Source organism: Panulirus ornatus, chromosome 7 (genome assembly GCF_036320965.1).
Source record: "Panulirus ornatus isolate Po-2019 chromosome 7, ASM3632096v1, whole genome shotgun sequence".
In the NCBI taxonomy this organism is placed as follows: Eukaryota; Metazoa; Arthropoda; class Malacostraca; order Decapoda; family Palinuridae; genus Panulirus; species Panulirus ornatus.
Genome location: NC_092230.1, coordinates 1,754,370 through 1,770,902, shown reverse-complemented (window position 1 = coordinate 1,770,902; position 16,533 = coordinate 1,754,370). Strand labels below are relative to the sequence as shown.

The 16,533-nt window shown below is 43.3% G+C and overlaps 1 protein-coding gene across 2 annotated transcripts in view; it reads right to left on the bottom strand.

Annotated features, from left to right (window-relative positions):
- Positions 1–14,505, bottom strand: part of LOC139749365 (uncharacterized) — a 492,874-nt gene extending 478,369 nt beyond the window's left edge. For both annotated transcript variants that reach the window (XM_071663129.1, XM_071663130.1), the window contains exons 1-2: positions 14,338–14,505; positions 8,333–8,391 (exon numbers count right to left, since the gene is read on the bottom strand). The gene's annotated coding sequence lies outside the window, so the exon portion shown is untranslated. The remainder of the gene's footprint in view (positions 1–8,332; positions 8,392–14,337) is intronic.
- Between the last annotated feature and the right edge of the window lie 2,028 nt (positions 14,506–16,533).

Genomic DNA, 16,533 nt, shown 5'->3' with positions numbered 1-16,533 from the left:
TGTTAAATATAACAATCTTACCCTGGGTAAAGTTCAATTTGAAGTGGAGATCTCTAGAGGTGACTGTCTGCCACACGTGACTGACAGAATTATCTCGTATTTGTAAATACTGATGTAAACAGACTAGCGATGTGCATGTGTGTTTGTGTATGAGAGAGAGAGAGAGAGAGAGAGAGAGAGAGAGAGAGAGAGAGAGAGAGAGAGAGAGAGAGAGAGAGAGAGAGAGAGAATAACGTGACGAAAGACATTTTAACCTGTAATGATCTCGCTTGCTTCAATATTCCTCTAAATACATTTGTTTATCATTTTGAGTTCAGTTTGATTTTCGTATCATATTCTACATAAATCATTTTCATAACTGAAATGATTCATAACAAGCAGAGTTCAGATGTATGAAAAAATGTTTGTTATAATTCAGAACATATCACTCTGGCGATATTTAACGGATTATGTTGAATTCTGAAAGTATATTTTATCATTAACACGAGTCCACAACACACAATGTTTGCACCATTGAACGCAGTTTTAATTACAGAGTAAAAAATTACGGACTTTTTGAAAGTAAAAAATAGTTTTCTGTACATTAAGCAGACCCAGGAGTTTTATGTGATATTTTCTGGTCAACACGAGTTTATACTGGAGGTAATGCTTGCCAGGGTTATGCCTGACACAGGTCCTTCATATATGACGGCTGCCTCTCTGGCTCATGTCAAACACTCTTGGTCGTTTTGGTGATTGGCTGGTTGGTCGGATGGTTCTGTAGTTGGATGGTTCTTTGGGTTTTAAACCAATCAACTGCGAGGGCCATAAAGGCCGTCTATGTTGAAAGTCTTTTGACACCACCTTCTTCACGTGTTAAGAATAGTTCTAAGACCACATACACTCACTGAATCTGTCCTTCACAAACTGTAATGAAAATCATTCTAAATTCCTCTTGTGCCCAAGACTTGCAATATCACAACACAGCCAACAACAACATACACGGACTTCGTATGGGTTCAATTAAATGTGGAAAACGAAATCGTTTCCTACGGTTATGGCTGTCAATAAATTGTTTCCCAAAACTTTTGAAGTTAGATTCGCTTTCCTTTTTTTTTCCCCAGTGGTTTATACTTGTAACTTTTACCACACACTGTATGCTATGGTCACCCCCCCAGACAGCTGCCCAGGTGTGTCACTGTGGCTTAAATAACGTCGTCTTTTATAAAACTGTTACAACAATTCGTTACGAAGCAGTGTTACACTAGACCAGGGATAGTCGTCTTACTACTAGTCACATGTAACAAGACAATATAACTTGGTCAGAACAGGTTATAGCAGTCACTCTGGTTATCAATATAACGCGTTACGTAGTGAAAACAAGTTACATAAGTCACAATCAAAACATGTTACTACGTCACAGTCAAAACAGGTCACACATTGGTTCACAAAAAGTGAGCCACAGGTTATCATGAGTCATTTATGAGAGAGAAATGACCACGACCACACGACCAACTAAGCCACGACCACACGACCAACTAAACCACGACCACACGACCAACTGCCAAGGATTGCAGTGCAGCCTTGGTCAGCATTGTGCTCATACTGGTAACTTCTACACGGATGAGTCAACCCAATAATACATAACAAGACGAAGCTTTCACATATTAAGGTCGACGGTTCGATCCCTGAATACGACGGTACGATCCCTGAACACGACGGTACGACGGTTCGATCCCTGAACACGACGGTACGACCCTTCAGAACGATAGCATGATTCTTGGGTATCAAGATTCTGGCCTTTTTCCATGACCCTTGTGGGTCAGGTCAAAGTCCGGGACGTCATCATTAAGGGGTTTAAGTGTTCAGGAGCGTGTGTCGTGTGTCTGCTGCAGGAAACAAAGGCTAGCGCGGACCACAGCAGCGTCAAGGGGCGCGAGTTTGGACCATACCACACCTGCTACGGTAACTCTACACACAATATCATTACCTGGGAACCTTTAAGCTACTCCATTGGGACAAGAGACTCTCAGGGCTATAAGGAGGAGATGGGGTTAACTCTAGCAGAGGGAGGCTGTGGTGAGTAAGGCCTATCACATGGCATAGTAAGGCACCATCGCAAGGGGAGTGGGACACGGTGGCCACACCCACCTCATACTGTGGTTTGGCTCCCGTAAGCCACGTCTGAGAAGGGGCCAGTTGCTGGACCACAATCTCTGATAACTCACAAAATATCAAATCTGGTAAAGTTTAGAGAGGAGGCAAACACATGAACTGCGACTTAAATACACTGTAGAAATCTAAATACAGTCTCGCTCAAAAGTTCCTTCCTTCTTACTCCCAGCCAGCTATCTACAGCGCAAAAACAACATTCATATCTCGTACTCACAAAAGAAATCGGCCATTGAGAGATCTCGTTAACGACGAGGTGGCCAGATCTTCGTAATGTCATAAACTGTTGATGTTTTGCGATTCATCATCTTGACATCCTCTGACCTGAGGTTTGGCTGGCTATTACTCAATGTATCATCCAACACGTCCATACTGAGTCCCCCTCAGCTGAAGCGTGTGTGGCTCCGACAGTGTTTACATGACCCGCCCCACACACGTAGGTCGTGGCACATATCCTGGACGACACAACTGTCCTCAAGGGAGTGAGTTACGTCCCTGACCTTCACCGTGACCTCAGAGTGGAATCGTGAGAATGATGGTTATGATGATGACGTTCGGATAATCTTCGCCCGTTACAAGTACATCAAGTAATATTTATCTTATACAGTTCTTAGAAACCACCACCACAAACATTGGAAAATAAGACTGCTGTAAATATGATCTATCAAGGGAAGATTCGGAGGAATGCATATTAGGGTGATGACAATACTGAACCAAGAAATCGTACGAAACACCATGGAGAGGTGAACTGGGGTCAGGGTGGAGGGTGTATATAATGGGAGGTATTCAGGATCTTGTGGGTTGAAATGATTTAACGTAGCTCATGGTATTCCTAACAAATGCAGATTCATTATATATATATATATATATATATATATATATATATATATATATATATATATATATATATATATATATATATATATATATTAAAATGATTTGTACTATTGATCTTATAACATTTACGATATTAATGTGTTGAGAGCCTCACCGAAGTCGACATTGGGTGTATATTAAGGAATGTAAATTGTATGCGTTACATCCGTTTCATTGAATCATGTTTTCTTCCCATAGTGATCACCTGTTGTGGTGTTTGTCGTGTGTGATGGAATGCACATGATGCGACGTAACGTCTCGTACAAAAATATTTCTGATAGAAAGTATCGAACTATCAAAACACAAATATATATCAAGGTTGAGTTTCCGGTCTTCCAAATGTAACGAGCACTTACTAAATAGCTCAAGAGCTCTGCACAATGATGCAGCAGTCTTAACTAATATCATCATCATCAGTAAAATATCATATCTGTCCATCAAATAGTACCACAACTTTGAAAACTCAAACACGTGGAATTAGTATCAATAATTCTACAACTAAGCACATAAGTCTATTACCTCTGTTAGTATTTTGCTGCCACAACCACAAAGTATTTGTTTTTTGGGCTCGTATATAAGAATTATCACAAGTGATATTGATGATCGATAATATCTTTATTTGTGTAATCAACATTGACAAGATGATGGTGACGTCACCAGGACGTGAATATTTCGTAATGTCATTCTCAACCCTCAAACCACCTCTCCCCCGTCGTGTCTCCCCGTCTCCCCACATCAAACGCTACGGTACACCATCTGTTGGTTTAAAAATGAACTTGAGTCTGGTGCGTCGAACTTATAGATTCATTTGTATCGGCTTCACATTGTGGCTGGTACCAGGACGTAGTTCCAGACGTCTTTACGAGGCAGCTCTGCCCAAGCTGGCTGGGAGCAGGAAGGAAATTCTGAGCGAAGCTGTACAACCGTGAGGCGAGGCAAGTGTATGGGTCATACCTCGCGTGCCACACTGACTGTGGAATGAGGAACATTTGAGAGAAGGGGTAATCAAACGAACGTGGACTATGAGTTGTTCATTGAGGTAGTACGTCTGAAGGCAGGGGGGTAGTACGTCTGAAGGCAGGGGGTAGTACTGCTGAAGGCAGGGGATAGTACGTCTGAAGGCAGGGGGTAGTACGTCTGAAGGCAGGGGATAGTACGTCTGAAGGCAGGGGATAGTACGTCTGAAGGCAGGGGATAGTACGTCTGAAGGCAGGGGTAGTACGTCTGAAGGCAGGGGTAGTACGTCTGAAGGCAGGGGTAGTACGTCTGAAGGCAGGGGATAGTACGTCTGAAGGCAGGGGTAGTACGTCTGAAGGCAGGGGGTAACACCTAGACCAAGTTCAGAACGCTCACAACATCTACATTTGATCTGAGCTGACAGACGTCAGTCAGGCGATCGCCTCCGTGATCCCTGTGGGGATTTTTCATTGAGTCGTTGGTATCAACTGGGTCACATCTCCGACGGTCTGAGGGCCGATGATCATGTCAGTGTCATGCTACTAAAACAGAGGCGACCGTATGTATGATGTAGGTCTCCCGAGAGTCTCTCACCGAGTTACTGGTTCACTGGTTAGTTTGTAGAGTGTAACAGCCTGTGACCTATGATAAAGGTCATTAGGCATATCGAATAAGGTAAAGGTATGTAATATTCATATCTCACACACAACTTCATTCTCAGTCCATTTTCCCTTGTTCATATAACCTTTTCAGTCCATTTTCTTTATTACATTCACAGTTGATCAGTTTTTCTTATCCTTATTGCATTATTTTCTTTAATCAAGAGAAATAAACAGTGACTCAGTTGCCAGTGAGATAGTAACCTGTCTTCTGCTGAACACCATTTGTCTTGTACCACTCCTAATATCCTCCTTCTCTCTGACACATGGTTGTCTAATGATGGTCTCACTAGTCCCTTTTTATCTCCAACTATAATCACCACTTACGACTCCGGTTCAGAGGTGGTGTCTGTGCCAATTCCAACATCAACACACCTGTTGCACGCCTCAAGGACCTCAAGTCCCCAAACTTTGATGGTATGTGGCTCAAGGTCTATCTCCTGACTACAACACAATATCTTTTTCTCTACTGCTCTCGTGATTCTACAAATTATCTTTTCATCTTTCTTCTGCTGACTGAACTCCTGCTAACAGGCTCTGACCTCGTCTCACCAGCAAGCTGAGACACTTTACCTCGAGGATCTCAACGTTCACCACAGATAACTGAACTTTAGATTAGAAAAACGCGAAGATTTACTGTGTTCGTTGCTGGAGTCTGACACAGATGCCTGCCTCTCACGCTGATTAATTCGACACCATTCTTAACCTTCTGTGAGCACAGGTCATGACCTTAACCCCTACTGGCACTAGAATATGAAGTCCCTGACTACCACAAACATCAGCGGACAGGTACGTTCTTAGCCTCAGTCCTCAATGTTCAGATCAAAGTGAAAATACGTACCAGCCTCTGCTCCTCTGAATACTACTTCAAATGTGCAGCGGTAAGAGGAATGGATACCTGTACCTGATATAGAATTCTTACTAGGAACGTCCTTCTATTTTCATTTGAAATGTGACATTCAGGTCGCAAAGCAACAATCATTTCTCGAGATATTGTAATTCTCTCTCTCTCTCTCTCTCTCTCTCTCTCTCTCTCTCTCTCTCTCTCTCTCTCTCTCTCTCTCTCTCTCTTCCATGACGAAACACGATGGCAAATTCAAAGGTCAAAGTTCATTTCAACAAAGTTTACAGGATTAGCTCAGGCCAGATCTATACATGATATCTGTCAACACTTTAACAAAAGCGCATCAGTGAAAAATAACTGACTGGCGATAATGATAAGAGCATCTGATACGAGTCTTGTTTATAACAGACTCACAACAACAGGACAATGACCTAACCTGGGTACTCCTAGCTAGAATATACCTCAGGAGGGCAGGTACCGTCAGCCAGCAGGTACCGTCAGCCAACAGGTACCGTCAGCCAGCAGGTACCGTCAGCCAGCAGGTACCGTCAGCCAGCAGGTACCTCCAACCAGGAGGTACCTCCAACCAGCAGGTACCTCCAACCAGCAGGTACCTCCAACCAGCAGGTACCTCCAACCAGCAGGTACCTCCAACCAGCAGGTACCTCCAACCAGGAGGTACCTCCAACCAGGAGGTACCTCCAACCAGCAGGTACCGTCAACCAGCAGGTACCGTCAACCAACAGGTATCTACGATCAACAGGTACCTCCAGCGGTAGGTACCTCCGGTCAGCAGGTACCCCCTGACGACACGTACCTCAACCAGCAGGTACCTCTAGATAGGAAGTACCTCCAGACAACAGGTACCTCCAGTCAGCAGGTACCGTCAGCCAGCAGGTACCTTACTCTAGATAGCAGTGTGAAAAGAAATGTGAAGTACTTTTATCGTACAAGATAAATGGAACAGGACTGAGCAAATGGTTTATGCTGACAGCATAGGAACAACAAGCAGTATGATAGAGAATGTTCAAGAGCTGTTGCCCCACGAGCATAAAATCCCCCTCACAGTACAATTAGGTCATCACAAATATGTATTTACAGACACCCACGGACATCCATCAATATGGCAGTCGTACACATGTTACAGTTCATATTACAGAAAGTAATACAGTTAGTCACGAGGCGCCCTTCCGGAAGCTGCTGTACCGCCACACAGCAATAAACATCAAAGAGGATTTGCAGAGGATTATTGTGGATAATTGGAAGATCCTGGGCAAAGCTTGTTGTATTGTTACAGATAACACCACCAGAGTAGTGGCGGGAGTTACAATGTTTAACAAACTTGGCTTAGACACGCAACCTCAACGTAAACACTGAGCTCATGTGTATGAAGGAATAATGTGGGGATGAGAGAGAGTGTGGTGCAGTATTTTGTTGTCAGCGTCCAGACTGTGGAAGCTATGCGGACTCTGCCCCACTTTCTTCAGGAACTGACTTGCTGGAAGTAAACATTTGAAACTATTAATGTTGACCCAGTCACCCTCCCGCTACAACAAGGATGAAAGTTGACAAAGAAATCAACGAAATCTTGCGTTCTCTTAGTAACGTAACATGAGGATTTGACCCTGAGAGGCTCATGTCACAGCCTCAGACATCCTCTATCTTGGTCACGCGTTACAAGCATTTGTTTCCCAGAGGATAATACGAGGTCGCATCTCAGGCTGAAGTTGCAGAGGACAGAAACCTGCAGTTCGTCACAGACGGGAGGTAGACACCTACATATGAAACATCGCGCCACAACATGGACGACTGGGTAGTAAACAATCTACTTATACTTAAGATGTACAGACAATACTACGCAGGCGTAAACAATCTACTTATACTTAAGATGTACAGACAATGCTACGCAGGCGAGAGCATAACGATGATACAAAGTATGGGTCTAGTCAAGACCTGGGCAGTGGTATGTACATGGAACACCCTAGGTTGCCACGGAACCTCAAAGTACTGAGATAGTCTCATGTCATCTATAGATGTACAGAAGAAACAATGTTTACCTTAGCTTCGCTAATTCCCTTCCCAAACCAACAAACACCACCAGCACTACACACACACACACTGCTGGGGGTAAATACATAAGGCACTAAAAACATGAGTAGCGACCCACTGTCGCCACACAAATTGTTGCCTTCCTCACACCGCCTCGACCTGGTAGCAGGTCACAGCATGTGGCCTCACCTGACCTAATCTTATCGCCCTCTGTTACCTCACCTCACACATCATAACCAACATATTAATATTGTTGTTTAACTAGTTTTCTTGCCCTTCTCTCGGTTATACCACTCCAGTAACCCATCCAGAACACCAGCTAAACACATACCCATTAAGCACCTCACTTCAGTCCAAGTTCCACTATACATCCATACGTTCTGTATCTCGTTCCATTCCGACGCCGTACCTTCCACCTGGCTAACCACTTTCTTCTCTCCCTAACCAACATAGTAAACCAAATCATAATCATATTGAGGACTTTAGTAACAAGATGATCCTCTGTTCCTCCACCATCACAATTGTCCCCCACGCCAGTCACGATCATAATGCTGATTCTCGCGGTGTTCGCGGTACTTTATGTTAGCCCAATACGGAATCGTTATGTTATAAAAGGGAACCGAGAGTTCGTTCTGCTGATCTACCCATTGATTAAGGCATATTGTTATGATCAGGTTACATAGTGTTTATACCTGATTGCAAGAGGATCTAATGGTCTCTCTCCGAGCTGCACCACACGACACTGTTCATAAATACAACCTCAAGGAAAAGACGAACATTAAGGTATGACACTTACCTTCCTCTGTACGATACGACCTGCAGGGGGGCGACTGCCAGTGTGGTCGACAACTGTTTCTGAAAAGCAAAAATAATCTCATAGAAAAATAGATGGGGAAAATGTCTATACAGTAAAGGTATAAAATACATAATACAATAGTGGTAAGTCTACCTTGTAGATTAAATATTCTCGAACTGGTTTTACAGTCAGCAATGCAAAAATCTATTCAAAAGATTCAGATTACTGTAACATACGTATATTTATGTACTTTCTTCTCTAAGTACAGAAACCCTAGGGCGACAAGTCTATGCATCACTAGCTGTATGCCTGTCTGTTCCACAGTTCGAAACTGATAAGTAGAAGGAAAGTGGATAACCTCCCCTTAAATCATTTTTTCATTCTTCCTTCAACATCGTTTTCTTTGGCAAAGAATACATGGTAAACAAAGCCATTTTCTCGTTTACCACCGTACACCGGATCTATTGTAAACGTAAATCAATGATGAAATTCTTGAGAGCTTGCATTCCATATAGAATACCAAATAGAAGAAATATACTCACAGTCAACACACAAATATCCACGACAAAGTGCTGAACTGAACTGCCTTCACGAATAGTTGTGAATATGGAATGTGGTTGAATACTGAGGAACTGAACTTAGGTAATGTTACCCATCCGATGTAAAGCCTGAACACCATAACATATTGTTTGAATAGTTGAACAAAGATTAGACTCGTTTTTATAAGCTTGGAACTGTAGCATTAACTCCTGAACACGGCTGTATGGTGAGCAATGGATGGAAATGAGAAGCGAAGCTGTTATTCTCATTATATTCAGTTCAGCTTTGTGTTGTAAGGGAAACAGACTAGTAACATTACATAATACAGGAGCCACCACTTTCTCCCGGCACTAGAATACATAATACAGGAATTATCACACCCTAGTAGCACTAGAATACATAATACAGGAATTATCACACACTACTAGCACTAGAATACATAATACAGGAATTATCACACACTACTAGCACTAGAATACATAATACAGGAATTATCACACCCTAGTAGCACTAGAATACATAATACAGGAATTATTACACCCTACTAGCACTAGAATACATAATACAGGAGTAACCACACCCACCAGTGCTGGAGTAGCCTCGTATGTGATGCTAGTTAACAATATGTTTAAGTTGCTTCTCTCTCGTCATCAACACAACGTGTGAGGTATATAGAACAAAGCGTTTGCCAAGCGTTTTGTCAGCGAGAGAGAGAGAGAGAGAGAGAGATAGAGAGAGAGAGAGAGAGAGAGAGAGAGAGAGAGAGAGAGAGAGAGAGAGAGATAGAGAGAGAGAGAGAGAGATAGAGAGAGAGAGAGAGAGAGAGAGAGAGAGAGAGAGAGAGAGAGAGAGAGAGAGAGAGAGAGAGTTACATACAGACCACACAGACCTCAGTGGATGACATGACCTCCCCCCATGTCTGCCACACCGCTGCTCCAGATCCTAAAATTCTTGGCTGAGAATTTTGGGGAAAACTTTCTTTCCGATTGCACGTAGCAAGTCTTCAATCCGATGTGACTTTTACCGATATTACTCTACGGAAAATCCCGAATATACCAAACAATCCGGATAAAGACGCCGTCGCTTCGGGTGTATCCGGCAGGAACAACGGAGGCAAAGAATACTGCTCAACCCACGAAGTGATCTCTCAACATTTTACATTTTCTTTCATATTTCATTCTTCGTTTTAACAACTTCTCCAAAGTTTCCTGCCTCGTTGTCGAGAGCATAAAACATAGATTTTCCAAAACCATCTTTCTTATTTCCATATATATATATATATATATATATATATATATATTTTTTTTTTTTTTTTTTTTTTTTTTTTTTTTTATACTTTGTCGCTGTCTCCCGCGTTTGCGAGGTAGCACAAGGAAACAGACGAAAGAAATGGCCCAACCCCCCCCATACACATGTACATACACACGTCCACACACGCAAATATACATACCTACACAGCTTTCCATGGTTTACCCCAGACGCTTCACATGCCTTGATTCAATCCACTGACAGCACGTCAACCCCTGTATACCACATCGCTCCAATTCACTCTATTCCTTGCCCTCCTTTCACCCTCCTGCATGTTCAGGCCCCGATCACACAAAATCCTTTTCACTCCATCTTTCCACCTCCAATTTGGTCTCCCTCTTCTCCTCGTTCCCTCCACCTCCGACACATATATCCTCTTGGTCAATCTTTCCTCACTCATTCTCTCCATGTGCCCAAACCACTTCAAAACACCCTCTTCTGCTCTCTCAACCACGCTCTTTTTATTTCCACACATCTCTCTTACCCTTACGTTACTTACTCGATCAAACCACCTCACACCACACATTGTCCTCAAACATCTCATTTCCAGCACATCCATCCTCCTACGCACAACTCTATCCATAGCCCACGCCTCGCAACCATACAACATTGTTGGAACTACTATTCCTTCAAACATACCCATTTTTGCTTTCCGGGATAATGTTCTCGACTTCCACACATTTTTCAAGGCTCCCAAAATTTTCGCCCCCTCCCCCACCCTATGATCCACTTCCGCTTCCATGGTTCCATCCGCTGACAGATCCACTCCCAGATATCTAAAACACTTCACTTCCTCCAGCCTCTCACCATTCAAACTCACCTCCCAATTGACTTGACCCTCAACCCTACTGTACCTAATAACCTTGCTCTTATTGACATTTACTCTTAACTTTCTTCTTCCACACACTTTACCAAACTCCGTCACCAGCTTCTGCAGTTTCTCACATGAATCCGCCATATTTACATTTTATTCTCAGAGCTTCACTAAAACGTTTACCCCATCGTTCTGAAATGTATCAGAGCGCCACTCCTGTGGTCTGAGTCTACAACGTACGTGATAACAATCTTCATTAAAAAAATAAGACATCTTTCCAGCGATCAAATCTACATAATCTGTTTCTTTTTATGAATGATACAAGAGAGAGAGAGAGAGAGAGAGAGAGAGAGAGAGAGAGAGAGAGAGAGAGGAGTCATCCTTTTCCACTTTACAGTTTACTCTACGAGAAAAGATAAGAGTAAACAAGAGTCCTTCCCTGAGAGACACATTTGCTGTTAAAACATAACAAGTTTGAGACCAGAAAACACACGCGTCTTGACAACTTTAAACTTGTGGTTTAAAGTTAGACAACTTTCTGAATAACATTATATATCATCCTGTACATCGTGAAGGATTATGGTAATGTCCCGCCATGACCTGGGTCGCCTCATTCACGGAAGACATATACATGACCTCATGACCTCACGAAAGTTACGAGTACAACACAGGAAATGATGGACGCTGACGAAACGATGACGCCGAAAGACAACGCCTCCTACCGGGTGATGGGTGAACTAGTTAACGTATGTTCCACTGTAGCATTACTCCTGTGTAGGGTATGTCCTATATTATCGCTGTACGGCCTTACAGGATCCCACATGGGAGTCTGCATCCTACATGATGCCATGTGGCAAATACGTCTTTATATATTGCAAGAGTTACACCTGCTTTAAGCAGCAGACGACTGACCTTGTCGTAAACAGGAACATAATGTTACTATTAATCATTCTCTCCTTCGGTGTCATGTGGTCAACATACAGGAAATATTCAACGGCAGTTTGTATGAAATACACCACATGACGTAGTGTGGTGAGAACCTTCACTATTATGCCATTCATCTCATTGTTCACAAATACAGTACCAGCTACAGTTACAGTTCTGCAAAATAAATATCTTTTCGTAATGAAGATTTGGGTTGACATTTACTGGTGCAATGTTTAATTTCACATTTGATACGTATGTAACACTCGTGTGTGAAACCTCTTGTGTTTATGAACATTCCCGTATGATTTAACATCAATTTGTTGCTACTGTTCCCTGGCCGTGTGTGGCACAGTCATATACACAGGCATGAAAAGGAAATCAAACATCAGCAAACCATATTGTGGAGAGCGGAGGAATGCGAGCACATTACTCAAGGGAAAAATTCCTTTAAACTTTCCATTATAACTCGAGAGGAAGAAATCATAACAGTTGTGAACTTGATACAAAGTATTTGTCATGTGTCTTCACACATGTTTGGTGCTGCTATCAGCTACACCACTGATATTGGTAAGTCATTAGACATGTTAACTACCTTGGTGAAGAAAACGATGATTGTTGGTATTGGCTAACAATCGTTAGCACTTGTCATATGCCAGACCCTGGTACTGCTAGTGGTTCCAAGAATGAGCTGGTGGATCTACTCATTGCATGGAATCAACCACGTCTACCACAATCCATCAGTGACTCAGGTTAACTTACATGTTCCTCGCTCTTATGACGTATATCTAAAGTAACTTAAAAAAAACGGTGACTAATCAAATACATATTTTCTCTAACACAGAATCATACTAAACACTCCTGCCTACCACCCTCCATAGCCAACCTATTGTACACTTGTCTCCACATGGGTAAACCATCATCCGTCAATACTACATGAGTTTTGCAACATATTTTTATTAAGCTTTCATTTAGCGTCTTTCTCTGATGTGTGCCTCACTGTTCGTCAGCTCACACACAGCAGACCTAACCTGACGGTACATAACGTAAGCCTCACCTCGTTTTCCGAGTCTGCATGTTGACCTGGCACCTACGTAATGACCAATATGTCAAAGGTCAAGTCTCGATTTAATTGACCTCGGACCAAGTGTATCCCGGCGCTTACGGATCTCTGCTCATCGTTAGCATTAATACAATTAATGCCGACGGATCATTAGCGGTGATAGATACCTTGTTTGAGAATCTATTCAACTTGAGCACACACACACACACACACACACACACACACACACACACAACAAAAATCTTATCGACAAACAAGTGAACAAATTGTTTATGATTGAAACAAACACGTGGGCAAAAATTTTACCTCAGATAATGCCAAGTACATTTGCTTCACTAGGATAGTTAACATATGATTTACCGCTTAAAATGGTTGAAAGCAGAATCATAAATACGTTTTAGGAAAGACGTGACAGATATTTCTTCAAGTTCACCAGTGACGGTACTCGCGCCTCCTTACTTACAAGTCAACTGGCATTTCTCTCTGAATCACCTTTTTGTTTTTCTACTCTCGCCCAACTACTCTAGGATTCTGGTCTCGTCCACTATCAAAAACTGCTTCGAAATGATCCACTGGTCTGTTGCCGTATGTATTTCTTCGTATTCCAACGTATAACTTGAAAATCATGTGAGTGACAACGTGTACTATGGTGGAATGTGTCATGAGTGAGGATGAACATATTCAGATATCAATCAGTAACTATCATTATATCTGACGATTGTCACGTTTATCGTAATGATAGGACGATGACGTATATAAACAATCAGTAGACAATTGGGTCTTTTTGAGGGTGTTGTGGTGAACGGGAAAAAATATATGATGAAATATAAGGTCATATCTACGGTGGTACATATACCACACAAGAATACGTGTACCACATATTTATCACACGGCGAAACAGACGAACAGAAACAGTGTTGTCAAAGGATATCTCACGACTCTCATGCTAGTGGAACACGACGTTCGTAACACTGAACAAGGAGCGAGGCCATCGTGTTGTGTGTGGCAGTAAACTTCATTGTGTATCGACCAACCGATGGGGACAGATGAACAGCTAGGTTAACTATGGACTGTGCCGCAGCCCACGACCAAGATTCGAACCCATGCGCTCGACCCTGGGCGGCCCGAGAATGTATAATGGTCAGCAACGCTAAACAAATCATGACATTATAATTATCATCTGGTAAACACATCGGTAATTATTATAACAAGGATGATCCGATACCCACATTGACCGATATCGACAATAACTTTTATAACTATCGTTCTACATACAGTTCTTGAGTGAGGTTATGCATTCTCAGAACACCGACACAACATACCTCAGACCTGAGGTACAGATACCTTGCAAATTACCTGTATATCATCGAGAAATACTTCTCCTGTGGTGGTCAAGGTGATGTGTCCCATGCCATGACCTGGGCCTGTGTCAATCACGGTCACCTGACACAGAGATAAGATAAGCCGGAGGTGTTTCAACTGATAAGTTCCGCCACATCCTAGACGAACGTTCGCCCTCACCCGCACCACTGCCAAATGTATACTACGTAAGGTTGCTGTGTGAGTCTTTCTAGCTGGCCGGCCAGTAAACTACCGACCCTGTGTGAATTACCAGCTCGTTAAGGTATGAGCCAAGTCCAGCCAATGAAAACCCAGGGAGTTTATGTATGTAGCGTTAGTATTGGTTCCCTCAGAGCGTCTGCCCCTCCTCCACCCGCTTGTTAGAGACTGTTAATGACGTATGATCATAGGTCATTTCCTGAATGCTGTCGGTACGGACTGATTACGCTCTTGTTGTGTTAATTGGTTCGTTATGTACAGTGCTATCAACTGCCAGGGTCATTAAGGCCATCAGTGTCAGCATATAACCTCAAATAGAAAAATCTTTACCACCTTCTTCAGGTGTTCTCTCCCTCCTTCAGCATGTACCTTCCCTACTCGTGCACCGTCGTGTACCAGTGCTCACATGGTCAACAAATAATCCATGAACAAGTAAACGCCACACGAATACACGCCTTTAGTTAAGAGAATAATCAATGAACATTCTGGACTTCAGACAGAGATTGGCTGAATAGTCAAACAATCGCTTCTATAAATCAAAGTTTCAGGTTCGACTCCCGGCCAGGGAAGTGTCCTCGAGGGAAGCTGATCACTAGACACCTCCTCCACAAGATAACGTCCAAGAAATGGAAGTAGACGAGGCGTTCTGACAGTCCAACAATGATATGTCAGTAGACACGTAGGTGTACTGGCAGGTCAACAGGCGCACATGCCTGCTAACATGTTAATAGTCACATCTGATTCGAAAACAAATTTTATTGAAAAACTGCCAGCAGCCAACACTATCCCTCTACCTCACAATTATGAATGTTTCCGTTTTATAACAACCGCTGAGCAATCTGTATATACAGTGTGCTGGTGTGTGTGTGGCCGCCTGGGTGTATCCGATTACACCAAGCAGAGCACAACGAACCAATAAATGCGCGTCTGTGATGTCATTATAACATGATCCAAAGGTCATACGCTGTGCAGATAACGAACACAGTGTTTGCAAGGGTTGTAGACCGACAAGTTATGTCAAGAACGACAACGAAAAACTGATATAACGAATGACTATTACCGAGCTGTCAGAACATTTCTGGAAGTGAGACTCTGTCACATATTTACACTGAACACAGTGTCAATCCTCGTCAGAGTCAGGACACAGGCCTGACCAACACCAGTATAATGGATGAGGTTAATAAGGTAACAGTGAGAGGTATGGAGGAGCACTCAGTAATGAGGAATGACCCCCACCTTCTGTGGTGCTCTCTCTCTCTCTCTCTCTCTCTCTCTCTCTCTCTCTCTCTCTCTCTCTCTCTCTCTCTCTCTCTCTCTCTCTCTCTCTCTCTCTCTCTCAGAGCAACAGGAGGGGGTGCCGTAGTTCCACAAAACGAGGCACAACTGATGGACACAGTTCTAAGTATTCTCTGCCTCACACTTGCTTCCAGGAGGCTCTAGTTGATGGTGACGGCTCCATAGCACGGTGTTGACGGAGGCCGCGGGGGAAGACCCGCCTGGAATGTATTTGGAAACTCACGTGATATCTGCTGAGGTCTGGACGGGAAGCGAAGCACTCGACATTCAGCCGAGGTCGGGGTCATGTCTGAAAGATAATCAAATTATTCAGTAAAATGATCGTCTTTCCAGCACCATCTTGATGGATGAAGGACAACAAGATGTTGAACAGACAGGAAGAGACGAGGAAGGAAAGATGACTGGATGGCTGGAGCCTCGTCCTCCTCCTCCTCCTCAGCTGAGTCAAGGACATTTCCAGGATTCCTGGAAAGGGAGACGTCCTGTATAGCGCCGCGCCAGGCCTGGACCTGCCGCTGGCCTGGAAGGTCGTCACAACCCAGGCACAACACATGCCAGTCTGAGCAGATGCATAACCACCTCAGTACGACCGCACGACCGTTGAGTACGACCGCACGACCGTTGGGTACGACTGCACGACCGGTGGGTACGACCGCACGACCGTTGGGTACGACCGCACGACCGTTGGGTACGACC